Genomic DNA, 13,752 nt, shown 5'->3' with positions numbered 1-13,752 from the left:
GCTTGCCTAGCAAAACATACATCTGTGAAACACAAACATTTCCTTCTCCACATCCTTACTGGGGGTGGGGGAAATGAAGTTGTCATTACAACCGGAAAACAAGTTAGGATCTGCAAGCGCCTTGACAAACAGCTTCTAATTCAACATAATAATGTCACAAGAGGCATCAGGTAATTGCAGTGTCGATCAGAAGATTGGCAACTGACTGCTGAAAGCTGAAGAGAAACTGAAAAAGGCAAGCAATTAGGGGGAGTTTTGGGAGTTAGGCATATTGCCTTAACACAGCTTTTAGAGTAACTGGGTGGGGAGAATTACACCTGTGACAAAAAAAACCCAAAAACCTTTCGGTCTGACAGGACGTGTATTATGGAAATGATGTCTACATTTTTTAAAGAGAGTCATTTAATTTTACGTTAACACCCAATGAGGAAGTTGAAAGGGGACAAGGAAGACTCAGGACCTTATTTCTATGTTAACACCCAAACAGGGAGTTACAGTTCTGCGGCTGAACTGGATCTGCCCCATTCCGATCTGTGTGGGATATTGTAGAAGTCAATGACCCAACCTTTGCTGGCTTAAGAAAGACAGAAACTGTGCACATTTAAAAAAATGTGCATCCATGGTACATCCCGGATCGGTGACATAGGCTGCATAAACCAATTCAACCTTAATAAATAAATAAATAAATAAATAAATAGACTGAAGAGTTGGAGTAAGGGGGGATTCCTAGCTGCTGCTCCAGCACAAGATCATAAATACGAGGTCACATGAATGTTATACATATGTGATTGTGGTGTAAAATGTTGGTAAACATTGCCTTCCTATAGCTGGAAGCACTTACATGATTGACTTCTGGAACCAGCTATATAGGGGTTCCAAGCCGGCGAATAACAACCCAGCTGGAATCATCTGAAAGCACTTTTTCAAGCCACTACATTCACGCAACTAGGGGTGCAGTGGTTCCAGTCCTGCTTGGAGGGTCGTTCCCAGAGGGTGTTACTTGAGGAGTGCTTTTCAGCCCGTGGTGCAGCTGGTGCAGAATTCAGCGGCCACGGTTTGAGCATGTTGCACTGATCCTGGTCTGACTGTACTGGCTACCGATTAGTTTCTGGGCCCAATTCAAAGTGCTGGTTCTGACCTATAAAGCCTTAAACGGCCCAGGACCGCAATTCCTCAAGGACCGCCGCTTTCCATATGAACTTACCTGGACCCTGAGATCATCTTCTGAGGCCTTCCTTCGTGTGCCTGCTCTGTGAGAGATCTGGAGGGTAGCAGCACAAGAACGGGCCTTCTCTGTAGTGGCTCCCCGTCTGTGGAATTCTCTCCCTGGGGAAGTTTGCCTGGTGCCATTATTGTACACCTTTAGGCGCCAGGCAAAAATGTTCCTTTTTAACCAGGCCTTTGGCTGATCTAATCAACATCCTAAAATGAGTGCTCACTGGAAGGACAGATCCTGAAGCTGAGGCTCCAATACTTTGGCCACCTCATGAGAAGAGAAGACTCCCTGGAAAAGACCCTGATGTTGGGAAAGATTGAGGGCACAAGGAGAAGGGGACGACAGAGGATGAGATGGTTGGACAGTGTTCTTGAAGCTATCAGCATGAGTTTGACCAAACTGCGGGAGGCAGTGGAAGACAGGAGTGCCTGCCGTGCTCTGGTCCATGGGGCCACAAAGAGTCGGACATGACTAAACGACAAAATATGTGGCTCTTTGTGTGCGTGTGATTGGATTATTATTTGATTTTATATACTGTGGTTTTTTTTGTGAACTGCCCTGAGACCTCCGGGTATAGGGAGGTATATAAATTCAATAAATAAAAATGAAATGAAATGCAAACTGCAAAGGCTGCATACAGAGCTGTGATATTGATATTCACACCCTCAGTCTTCCATACAATCCCCAGTGTGGGCTGTGAACTTCTGGAGGTGATATTGCCGGGTACATTAAGAGCTCATCCACACTTCCATTTGTCCCATACAGTGGTACCTCTCGTTACAAACTTAATTTGTTCCAGAGGTCCGTTCTTAACCTGAAACTGTTCGTAATCTGAGGTACCACTTTAGCTAATGGGGCCTCCAGCTGCCACTGCCGCACAATTTCTGTTCTCATCCTGAGGTAAAGTTCTTAACCCGAGGTACTATTTCTGGGTTAGCGGAGTCTGTAACCTGAAGCGTTTGTAACCCGAAGCATTTGTAACCCAAGGTACCACTGTATTTCATTTCATTTTTTCCTGTGATTCCTAGACATGGGTCTAAGAGTTTTTTCTTGTGTCCCCCCTGCTTCCCCCTGGGAAAACCCACTGTTTGCCGCTGCATCAGAACAACAGCAAAAACCAATTTGCTCCAGTTCAGCAATAAACAATGGGTTTTCCAGGGTAAAGCTGTGGGACAAAAGAAAAAGCAGACCGATAACTAGAAATCATTGGACAAATGTGCTTTTAACCATCTTCCCCTAACAATAGTGGCTGGGGAAACTCAGCCAGATGGGCGGGGTATACATAATAAATTATTGTTATTATTATTAATATAGTTTGCCTGCATGCAAAGTTAACACGCTCATTGCAATATGCAAAGCTTGGAGCAACATACAAGACGGGCACTGACTCTTCAACAGGCCTTTAGATTGGGAGACAACCTGGTTGTTACATGTAAATGTAACTTTCCCATCAATGACCTTCTAAAAAGAAAAGAAAAGCATCAGTGAAGAGGAAAAGATGTTTTTGAGGGGGGGGGGGATGCTTAACCCTTCCCCTGCTGACTCCTTTTCTGTTAAAAGTTGAGTGAACTCAGCAGTTTTTCTCCATACAAGGAGAAAAAATGTGGGTCCCAAATTGTTTTCTGCCATTGTGATGATAGGGGAAACAGTTGGGAAGATGGATTATGAGCAGAAAAACAGCAGGCAGGGAAAGAGTCAAGAATCCTCCAACAACTGCAGATCAGTCTCCCAAGGGCTGCTTTCAGTTTTGTTTTCAATCCCATCAGGATTTAAATATTGGATATGATCTGGTTGCAGAATCCAAGTTAGCCCTGGGTCTCTGAGATAATGAAGATCAAGAAAAGGTGGGAAGTGTAGCTTTGTAAGGGAAGAAACAGTGCTCTCTTGGGGGGGGGGGGGAGACAGACTCCCATTGAAATGAATGGGAGTCCTACCACAAGCAAATTACCTGTGTAGGACTCCCAATCCTCTAGCAAAGACCAAGGGTAAAAGCCCCCTCCACAAATTAATGCCTCAATTGAGATCAGGGTGCCCATGCTGGCAATTTATGTAAAAAACAAAACAAAAGCCAACCCTGCACTGAAGGGCACAAATAGATATTGTCTCGTTTGGCCCCAACTCACTGATACGGAATGCCACAGAAGTGATCAAAGCAAGTTGACTGCATAAAGCGTACCTTGTGAAGCTGGTCACATGGACTTGGGTCCTCTACATCTAACAGAGCTGCGTGGGGATGGAAGAGCCACTGGCTGCGGGGAGAAGGGCTGTGGCTTCTCAGAGTACAATTCTCCTGCAATGAAGAGGGAAGAAACAAGGAAACGAGGAGGATGTGAACTCAGAGGTAGGAAATGGAACTTTGCAAGAGCAACAACTCTAAACAAGGCAAAAGGGGAGACCCGACAGCGGCAAGTCAGAGGAAATGTTACGTCCCGTGTGCACTCATCCTGTTGTTTTCTCTGGTCAGCAGGATTTTGCACGTTTTTGTAGTGGCTCCAAAACCAGTTTGAACAGAGATTAGCTAAAGAATGAGCATGTGCATTGCAGCTGATGATGATGCCATCATATGATGTTCAAGTCTCTATGAGAAATTACTGCCCATGCCAGCCCAGGAACAGTGCATGCAGCCGGAAGTCCTCCAATTCAAACTGGAGCTTGGGCAGAAGCAAGCTGCGGGGCTGTGAGCAAACCATTATTTCAGTCATCGTTAAAGGTAAAGGTAAAGGGACCCCTGACCATTAGGTCCAATTGTGGCCGACTCTGGGGTTGTGGCGCTCATCTTGCTTTATTGGCCGAGGGAGCCGGCGTACAGCTTCCGGGTCATGTGGCCAGCATGACTAAGCTGCTTCTGGCGAACCAGAGCAGCGCACGGAAACGCCGTTTACTTTCCCGCTGGAGTGGTACCTATTTATCTACTTGCACTTTGATGTGCTTTCGAACTGCTGGGTTGGCAGGAGCAGGGACCAAGCCACGGGAGCAAACCCCGTCGCGGGGATTCAAACCATTGACCTTCTGATCGGCAAGTCCTAGGCTCTGTGGTTTAACCCACAGCACCACTGCAGTCATCGTTAGGGAGAATTTAAAGGTGAACCTACCCAACCTGCACTTTCCAGAACCATATGTGAACCAAAACAATGCCATGGCAATTCTCTGAATTTTGCAATGCGGTTCTTCAACCAAGAGAAACACTCAGAGTCTGTAAGTTTTTCCCTTATTCTGCAGGAATGCATTCTACTTAATTGGAAAGGGGGCTGGTGATTTACAGGGCAATCCTATGTGTTCATACTCTGAAGTCTCATTGAGTTAATAAGAACATAAGAAGAGACTGCTGGATCAGGCCAAGGGACCATCTAATCCAGCATCCTGTTTTCATATAGTGAGCAACCAGATGCCTAGGGGAACCCCAAAAGCACCCTCTTTGCCTGTGATTCTCAGCAACTGTTATTCAAAGGCATATTGCTTCCAACAGAAGAGGCAGGACACAGTCATTGTGGCTAGTGGCCGCTGATAGCCTTTACCTCCATTAATCTTCTCTTAATGCCATCCAAGTTGATGACCATCACTGCCTCTAGTGGGAGCAAGTTGTGTGAAGAAGTAAACTTCCTTCTGTCTGTCTTGAATCTTTTTATTTATTTCATTCATGTATTAAATTTGTCTACTGCCCTTCATGTGTAGATCCCAGGGTTGTTAACAACAACAACAACAACAACAACAACAACAACAACAACATAATAATAATAATAATTCATACCCTGCCCATCTGGCTAGGTTTCCCCAGCCACTCTAGGCTGCTCCCAACAGACTATTGAAAAATATGATAAAACACCAAACATTAAAAACTTCCCTAAACAGGGGTGCCTTCAGATGTCTTTAGATAGTTGTTTATTTCCTTGACATCTGATGGGAGGGCGTTCCAGAGGATGGGCACCACCACTGAGAAGACCCTCTGCCTGATTCCCTGTAGCTTCACTTCTCACAGTGAGGGAACTGCCAGAAGGCCTTCAGAGCTGGACCTCAGCGTCTGGACTGAATGATAGGGGTGGAGACGCTACTTCAGGTATACAGGCCCAAGGCCATTTAGGGCTTTAAAGGTCAGCACCAACACTTTGAATTGTTCTTGGAAATGTACTGGGAGCCAATGAAGGCCTTTCAGGAATGGGGTTATGTGGTCTTGGCGGCCACTCCCAGATAAAAACACAGAATACATAATAAAAAAAGAGGGGGGAGGGGAAACCCCATGAACCAGTAAACCCTCTCCCACCCACCCCTCCCAACATTCAGCTTCCTATGAATTCCAGAGTCATGAGAAGGGGAGGAAAACATTTCTCTGAGCTGAATGAGACTTAACATCCTTGCAAACAGCATAGGCTTGAAACCTTGCACCAAAAGCTACGTGGAACCTGTTGACAATTGGTGAAAGGAGCAGTGGCTTTTGTAAGCAAGCGTCTATCTTCTGTAAGAGACATTGAAAGGAATGCAAAGCTCATAGTACAACACTGTATATTATTCAGCATTTGTTGTTATTTTTCAGCGCAGAACTGAGTTTGAAATTCCAGCCCTGTACACTCATTGTATGATGTGGCTGCAGATTAAAGCATTGTGAAAAAGAGTTTGTGTTCTTTTTCTTACTCCACATCTTGCGTGCTGGATAATAAGTTTCAAGTAATTCACCACAGGCAAGCCTCATTGCACCGATGGGAATAAAATCAATTAGCTCAAATGGTTTAAGATGCTGTCATACACGCCAGCATCAAATTCTGTCCCAGACTCCAAGACGACACCATCCAGACCTTCTGAGATACTTAGAATAGGTCAGAATGTGCCTTTGCCAGTTTTCACCATGTCAGGGCATAGGTTCATCTTGTGTTGCCATTCAACTAGTACAGCCCCTTAAATTTCAACTTCCTTGCACTTGGTTGAAATTAGGGCATATCTATGATTACCACCAAAACCATCAAAGCTGTTCATATGAATCTGATAGCATTAAACTAGATGCCAGGCAAGCCTCTCTGAAGGATGCATTCTGTTATGCACTGAAGTTCTCACCCTGGGCCAGCAGGGGGATACTGTAGATAGTTTTCACTCAGGTCCACATATGCAAATAAGGAATTGAAAGTGATGTTCAGTGATTGGATAGTTACAGAAAGTTGTTACTGTTGCTTTGTAGTTGAGCTCTATATAAGCAGGTTGGCTGAACCCTTCAGCCCAGTTCTGTTCTGGGCCTGTGCATAAACAAGAGCTGTTTGAAGAATCGCTGTGTCGTCTGATATGTTCACCCACAATTTAACACATTCCTTGCATGGTGATAAATTGTGGCTTCCCACTGCACCAGTCTCAGTTGAGATTTCTGGTCTGGATCTGGTAGGTTTGCACTGCCACCTGTGTTTTGTCTCTGTCCTCTCTGTCCATTGATTTTGGAGCAGAGGAAACTAGTGTCTAAAACTAGCACCGGTTTATCATTTTGCTCGAATGGTATCCGATGACTTAGGGAACCAGATGTCAACAGTGTTTGATTCACATTGTATAGCTGGATATGACTACACAAGTTAATGGCCTGGAGAAGGAGGGCACAAAAATGCCCAGTGTCTCACAGTGAATGACTTAGAAAACCAGGTCTGTTACTCATGCATTCCTGCTGCAAAGGCCTGAGGTTCAGCCTATTGTATGATGCTGTCTGGTTGTGCCTCGAAAGATCAAAAGCTCATATAAATAATTGTTTCCTGTTTTCCCCCTCTTCTCTTACTTTTCTGTGAGATCCCGTGCCATTTGAGTGTCTCACATTTTGCATTTGTGTTCAGCATGTTATAACTGAGTGACTCACACTAACGAATGACTCAGTAAACTACGCTAATTAAAAAATATGAGTAAAGGCAGGAGTTTACTTGTGCCAGCCCTTAAACAGGAGTTTCTGTCGCAGGGTGAAGCTCCTCTGAAGCAGGGGACCAATTTTTCTGTGGAATGCCCTGAGGGTCAAACTCCAAAGCCAAAAACAGAAGGCTTTGGTTACTGCTATGCTCTCTGCCCTTCCCCAAGCTGGAAGAAGATCTAGGCAAGGGCTCACCAACATTCCAGAGACTGTGGGCACATCTGCAAACTGAAGACACTGTTGTAGACACCACACATACATCACAACCTTTCCTTGGGCCACAATATAATGCTTATTTGAAGCCTAGTTTTAGACAGAGGAGGAGAACCAGGGATGCTGCTGTGTGAATATATGTGCATTTCATTAAGATGAGAGCATTAATATTGTCTTGGTAAAAAAATCTGGTGTGTTTACAGCAGGATGGGGAATCTTTGATCCTCCACATATTGTTGAACTAGAACTCCCAGCAGCTACAGCATGCAGGGATAATCGGAGTTGCAGTTTATCAGCATCTGGAGGGCCAAAGATTCCTCAGCCCTGATTTACAAGCAGAGCATAAGGAAGACAATGAAGGCAAACAGTGGCGTAGTGTGGGTTGCGAGTGCCCGGGGCCACGTGGAGGGAGGAAATGGATGGAGTGCGTATGCACATTCAACTGCCTAACGGTGTCCACGTTACCCAGAAGATCACAGCCACAGAGATAAGAAAAGAAGAGTTGTTCCATTGTCTGGAGAGGTCACTTTCTGGTTTGCATGGAGAAGCCATTTGCAACGGAGCCCAGCAACAGAAGCACACAACTGTATTGAGGCAACACTGGGTCTTGAAATTTTGCACCTCTAATAAACTTAGAGGCTACGGGGATGTAATAAGTCTCTGAAAATGCGTTTATTGGATTTGCATCTCAACATTTCCCCAGCCAAGTTGGGTGCTGTTAGTGATGAACACTGGGAGCGGGTTCACCAAGGTATTTGTGGCATGGAAAGGAGGTACCAAGACAGGTGGAGTCTCAGCATGCTTTCAGATTTTTGCTGGATGCTCCAGAAGCAAAATATAGACATTAGACAACATCAGTGCGTTCATAAGTTAATAGAGTCTGAAAGATCACATGTTAAAGAGGGAGAAGTAGTGGAATAACTACAGGTTGGGACATACCAGTATCTTATGTGATTCACAAGCAAGCATGAAGCTACAGTAACACAAAAAAACGAAAGCAAAAAACACCTGCTAATGTAGATTGTACCCTGTTATGTATGCATGGATGCTGGACAGAATCTGACTGCCAGTTAAATAAATATCTGGAATATCATTGACAGATTTAAGCTAAAGATTCAGGAGGCAGCAGCAGAAGAGAGAAAAACAGTAGTTTAAAATAGGCTGGGTAGAAGACTGGCAGATACAGCCTCATCCTTCAATAAGTCAGGAAAATGGACTGTTGCTGCTATATTTCGATATTTCTGCTATGTTTAATTTTGTAAGTTGGCCAAAAGTATGGAGTAGCAAACACCAATGCTATTATCACTTTGATTCCAATTGAAAGGAAATTGATGAAAAAGGATACTAATGTGGTTAACCAATGTGCCCTCCCCATGTTGCCGGCTACTATTCCCATCAGCCCAATCCAGCATGGCCAATGGTCAAGGATGATGGGAACTGTAGTCCAGAAACATCTAGATGACACCTCATTGGCTATTGCTAGGTTAGCAGTATGCAGACCTAAACCATGCATATAGTAATCTTATTCATAACATTCCAGAAAAGCTGCAGCAGTTACAGCTTGGGGGGGGGGGGTTAATTCAAGGTTACTTGGAATTGACTGCAAAAGTCATTAGGATGGTGCAGAATAATGGCACTTTCCTTAGTATGTTGTCAAAACCTGTCAACAACATGAGCCCCTCTGGAGTTTTTTAGGTTTTGCTCTTTATTCCTTCAAGTCCCTGGAATTCCTAGGTCATGTCACTATGATGGTTTCTCCAGTGGAACACAGACGGCTGTGACTTCCTCCTCTGTGGTTCAGCAGCACCCCTCCTGAGGAGACCAGAAGCACTTCAACTAGCTATGCAATGGGTGTGCATTCCCCTGTTGAACGTAAGTCTGTGAACTTTGGAAGTCACATTTCTGTGTATGTAATAAATTGCTCCTGTTATTCACTCTGCTGTTATTTTTTCTTGTCCTGTTACCTTTTCCTACTTCCACTCACTAACAATGGCTCATTCATTTATTCCTCTTCAGTACATGAATGGATTAGCTGGGAAAGTCCATTCCACAGCAGAATCACTGGAAGAACCAGTGGTCTCCTCCCACGATTGGTCCGCTCACTTAACATTTCTGTATTTAGTTCCTGTTATAGCTCTGCTCTTCTAACTCTGCCATCCTCAGCTGTACGCCAGTAGCTCCCAAATGATTATCTACACCATCCAATTGAAACAAGCTGCAGAACTTGCTGGACCACTTATTAGTAATTACAAGGTGCTGTGCCTGTATGATTTTCATTGTATTCGTATTGCTTCTTTTTTATTATATTTTGTTGTATTCCACAGAATTCAAATTGCAATACAATAAAATACAATGTAAGAAATAAAAAGCAATAAAAACACAATTAAAAAATCAATATGAATATTCAGTGTGCTGGATGCTCTGTCTCCCATTTTCAACCACAAATCCACATGCAATGTGGACCACCTGAATGAAGCTCTTAGATGACTGGTGGTCCATAGGCCAGTTCTGGAAATCCTGTTCTCCTTTGTTCAGCAGCTCTGACCATTCTCTTCCACTACCCTCAGTGCTTGTCCTGCCTAACATACAACATTCATTAACTCACAAAATGTCATGTATACCAAAACAATAAAGCAGATAATTGTTTTAAAAGAGGGTGAAAGGGGTTGGTGGTGATGTGAGCTAATGAAGGAAGTTCATATTATAAGTTCTTAGTAGAAGTTGTTGATCACAAAGTTCTGGAATCATAGAATTATAGAGTTTGAAGGAAACCCGAGATTCATTTAGTCCAAACCTCTGCAATACAGGAATCTGAACAAGATCATAAATGATAGCCATCCATCAATATCTGTATATGTCCCCTGAGCATCTTTATGAACAAAAGCAGTTTTTTAAAATATGTAATTGCTAGATCTGTTAAACTCCTCAGTCTATGTGAATATGGCTTTACCTGCTGCAGTTTCAGGAAACTGCAAAATAAAAGGAAACACAATAAAATTAACACGATCAAGAACTCTAAGCCGCAACTGAGATATCAACTTCTATCCAATCGTGATGAGTTTTTGCTTGTTCACAACTGACTGAAAATAAAGGCTGTTTTATTAATTTAGCATGAGAATTAAAGCTCATAGTATAGCTTTCTTAAGTATGTTTTCTCTATAAATTTATGGGCTTATAAAAATGCCCCCAGCTGTTTGAAATCTACTCGCAGGAGTAGACATTAAACCAAGATGCAGCTGAAAGTGTTTGAAAGCAGTAGCATTTAATTTATTCTTTAGGGGAAAGAAGAGTCACAGACTTTTATGGTAATTTCTAAGTGTCCTGATTTTTTATTTTTTTTAATTATTGAAAATTCTTTGCAAGCCCTGGTTGCACCTGGTGTTTAGCTACTAACTCAGCAAATGTTTGTGTTCTTGTTGGAATTTAGATGCAGCTTGACAGAACGTCACTCTAGTCTGGAGGCAATGACTGTGATTTCTTAAATACCTTCTTCAACCATATCCTTTTAAGGTAGAAAACCTTACATCAACACACATCTCAGACAACTTCCTGTAACAATTACTTTCCTAAGAAGCACGAACATATCAGCAGCTTGCCACTAACTTCTGGTGCATGCCACAGATTTCAAGATGTTTGACATTTGACGTCGGGATGATTGGCCCACCAAATAAAAGAAAAAAGATAAAACTACTATTCTACCCTTGAAGACCACAGTGCATTTCTTAGCCGTTTTCCAGTTGAAACTTAATTTCCTGTAAGATGGCCTCAAGGATGAAAAATGAGTGGAAGAAAATTAAAGAGAGATGATGCTGAACAACATTCTGAATGCCCACATGTTTAAGCAAAATACAGATTCCAGACTATCTTTGCTACCATGGCAGAAATTGGCCCCATAGAATTTGATTGGTTCAGTAAAAATCAGTAATGCTTATTTGCAAGGAAATCTTGAATGGGATGTTTTTATTGGTGGCAGTGGTGGTGAGATTCCAGTGCTCTAAATAGATTGAACAGCAGTCAGCATGTTTACTTGTTTAATATTTAGTAGTTACAAAACTAAACTAGTATACACTTCATGTTATTTTTGTGTGTGTTATACAAACAACTCAGGAAGTTCTTCCAATTGCCAAAAGTAGATGAATGGGAATGTTTTATTGGGTGGGGAGCAAATCAGTAAAGCATACTCCATTTGGTTTAAATATCATATTCAAAAAATATTTTTATTGAAATAGTTGTAAATATTTTAAGACTGGCAGCAGCTCAGCAGCATATGCTTCCCTTATGTAATTTAAATTTTAAGAAAAATATGAACGCACCGTAAATGGTTCATAAACCAATTTTAGCACATTCAGATTGCTGTTCTGCTTTGGTGGATATGTGGGGTTCTGTGTGTGTGTGTCCCCATGTGCACAAATGCACACATGTGCATGTACTTCCTATGGGTATTTTATTTGACTGGTATGGTATACCTACGTTATGTGGATTGTTCATTTCATAAAAGAATGCAGTTTTAGAAGTGAAAACATTTCTGCAGAAAAATGCAAGATGGGGAAAATCGCCACCAATTTTTTTTCACCCCACAACAGTGTATTCTTCAGCCCTGAATAAGCTATAATCCTGTTTTCCTAGACTAGCCAGATATGATAAATGGCTGTAATACAGGGGTCAGCAAACGTTTTCAGCAGGTCCACTGTCCCTCAGTGGGGGGGGGACGGGACAGGACTATATTTTTGGGGGGGAAATGAACAAATTCCTATGCCCCACAAATAACCCTGAGATGCATTTTAAATAAAAGCACACATTCTACTCATGTAAAAACACACTGATTCCCAGATCATCCATGGGCCAGATTTAGAAGGCGATTGGACCGGATCTGGCCCCCGGGCCTTAGTTTGCCTACCTATGCTGTAGTATATTTTATCTAATAAGAGCTGCCAACCCAATAGTTGCAAGCACCCATGTGCCCAGTACTTTTCTCTGGGGGTACGCAGGGATACGCATACCCCTAAACATTTTGTGAATCTAAGTTTGGCCTCATTGAGGGGCAGTATTTCAATATGAATTGGAAAGTGAGAGTACAGTGGTACCTCGGGTTACATACTCTTCAGGTTACATACGCTTCAGGTTACAGACTCCGCTAACCCAGAAATAGTGCTTCAGGTTAAGAACTTTGCTTCAGGATGAGAACAGAAATCGTGCTCCGGCGGTGCAGCGGCAGCAGGAGGCCCCATTAGCTAAAGTGGTGCTTCAGGTTAAGAACAGTTTCAGATTAAGAACGGACCTCCGGAAGGAATTAAGTACTTAACCCAAGGTACCACTGTACCCGTAAACATTTTTTTTAGAAAGAAAGCACTGCATGTGCCTAACAGTTGACTCCTACGGTGCGTCCCCACAAAAGAACTCAGTAAACAGCTCTTCACAAATTTACAATGGGGCTTTTTAGTTTAAAGAAAAGCAGACCCTCCAAGTGTCCCTATTTCCCAGGGACGCCCCTGATTTAAAGAAGCCATCCCGGTTTCTGATTTGATCCCAGAATGTTCTGTTTTCCTTTGGATGTCCCTATTTTCATTGGAGGGGACAGTCGCAGAGACTGTGCAATCCGATGCAGGTCTCGTAAGAAGTAAGCCCCACTGATTTCAAAGAGGTTTACTCCCAGGTAAGCGGGCATAGGGCCATAGGCTCAAGGAGATCAACATGGGGGGGGGGGGGCTACAGAATAAAGCAGGAGACATCTTCCATAGCGGAAAAGCAAAAAATGGAAAGGTGTTTTTTTTAGTTAATATGGTAGTATTTAAAAGAGCGTGGGGAAAAGTCGTGGAAGAGATGCTCAACACAACACTGTTTTCACATGCTTTCTACTTCAGGGCCTACTTACTATAATTAGCCTGCCACAAATGTTTCAAAATAAGATGCTTTATAAGGACAGATTGACGGAAGAAAGTGCTCCAAGGGTGAAGACTATTGTTAGGCAGATTTTTCTCTTTGGAAGTCAAGAGAAAAGAAGGCAAACATTTAAAGTGTGGGCTTTAATTGAGTACATAAACACTCCATAAGTGAACAACTGCCTTAAGAAACAGGAATGAGGAACATTTGTCTTGTGTGGACTTTCTGAGGTAACCTAATAGCTCAGCAGTGGTCTAGGCTCTTGGGTTTTATCACCCAGTTTTCACCTCTCTTATCTGGCAGTTGGGGACTTTGGCACAAGTGCAAAGTGACACATAAGTGCTGCTACTAACTCTTTAAGAAGGGGGAGATTGGGGAATGAAGGAGGAGCCAGCAGTGCTGGATTTACGTATCAGCTAAACAAGCTATAGCTTAGGGCCCCACTCTCTTGGGGGCCTCCAAACAATTTAAAGGAAAAAAACCTGGATGTACATTTCCAAAATATAACATAAAAAACAAATAAAATAAAACCTACATGCAGCAACAGTGTTCTGTGTTGTGTAGGCTCCTATGGTGTAAG

The 13,752-nt window shown here is 42.9% G+C and overlaps 1 protein-coding gene and 1 long non-coding RNA gene across 3 annotated transcripts in view; one reads left to right on the top strand and one right to left on the bottom strand.

Annotated features, from left to right (window-relative positions):
- Window positions 1–3,518, bottom strand: part of LNX1 (ligand of numb-protein X 1) — a 115,866-nt gene extending 112,348 nt beyond the window's left edge. Inside the window, exon 1 of one of the 2 annotated variants that reach the window (XM_081020501.1) lies at window positions 3,393–3,518. The gene's annotated coding sequence lies outside the window, so the exon portion shown is untranslated. The remainder of the gene's footprint in view (window positions 1–3,392) is intronic. The other variant, XM_081020504.1, reaches the window with a different exon arrangement.
- Window positions 1–10,779, top strand: part of LOC308485177 — a 13,305-nt gene extending 2,526 nt beyond the window's left edge. Inside the window, exon 3 of the long non-coding RNA XR_013990451.1 lies at window positions 10,720–10,779. This is a non-coding gene — a long non-coding RNA (uncharacterized lncRNA). The remainder of the gene's footprint in view (window positions 1–10,719) is intronic.
- The last annotated feature ends 2,973 nt before the right edge of the window (window positions 10,780–13,752 follow it).

The sequence above is a fragment of the Podarcis pityusensis genome (genome assembly GCF_964106645.2).
Source record: "Podarcis pityusensis genome assembly, chromosome: 9".
NCBI lineage: Eukaryota > Metazoa > Chordata > Lepidosauria > Squamata > Lacertidae > Podarcis > Podarcis pityusensis.
Note: the sequence above shows the minus strand (reverse complement) of the source record. Positions and strands in the feature narration are given on the sequence as shown.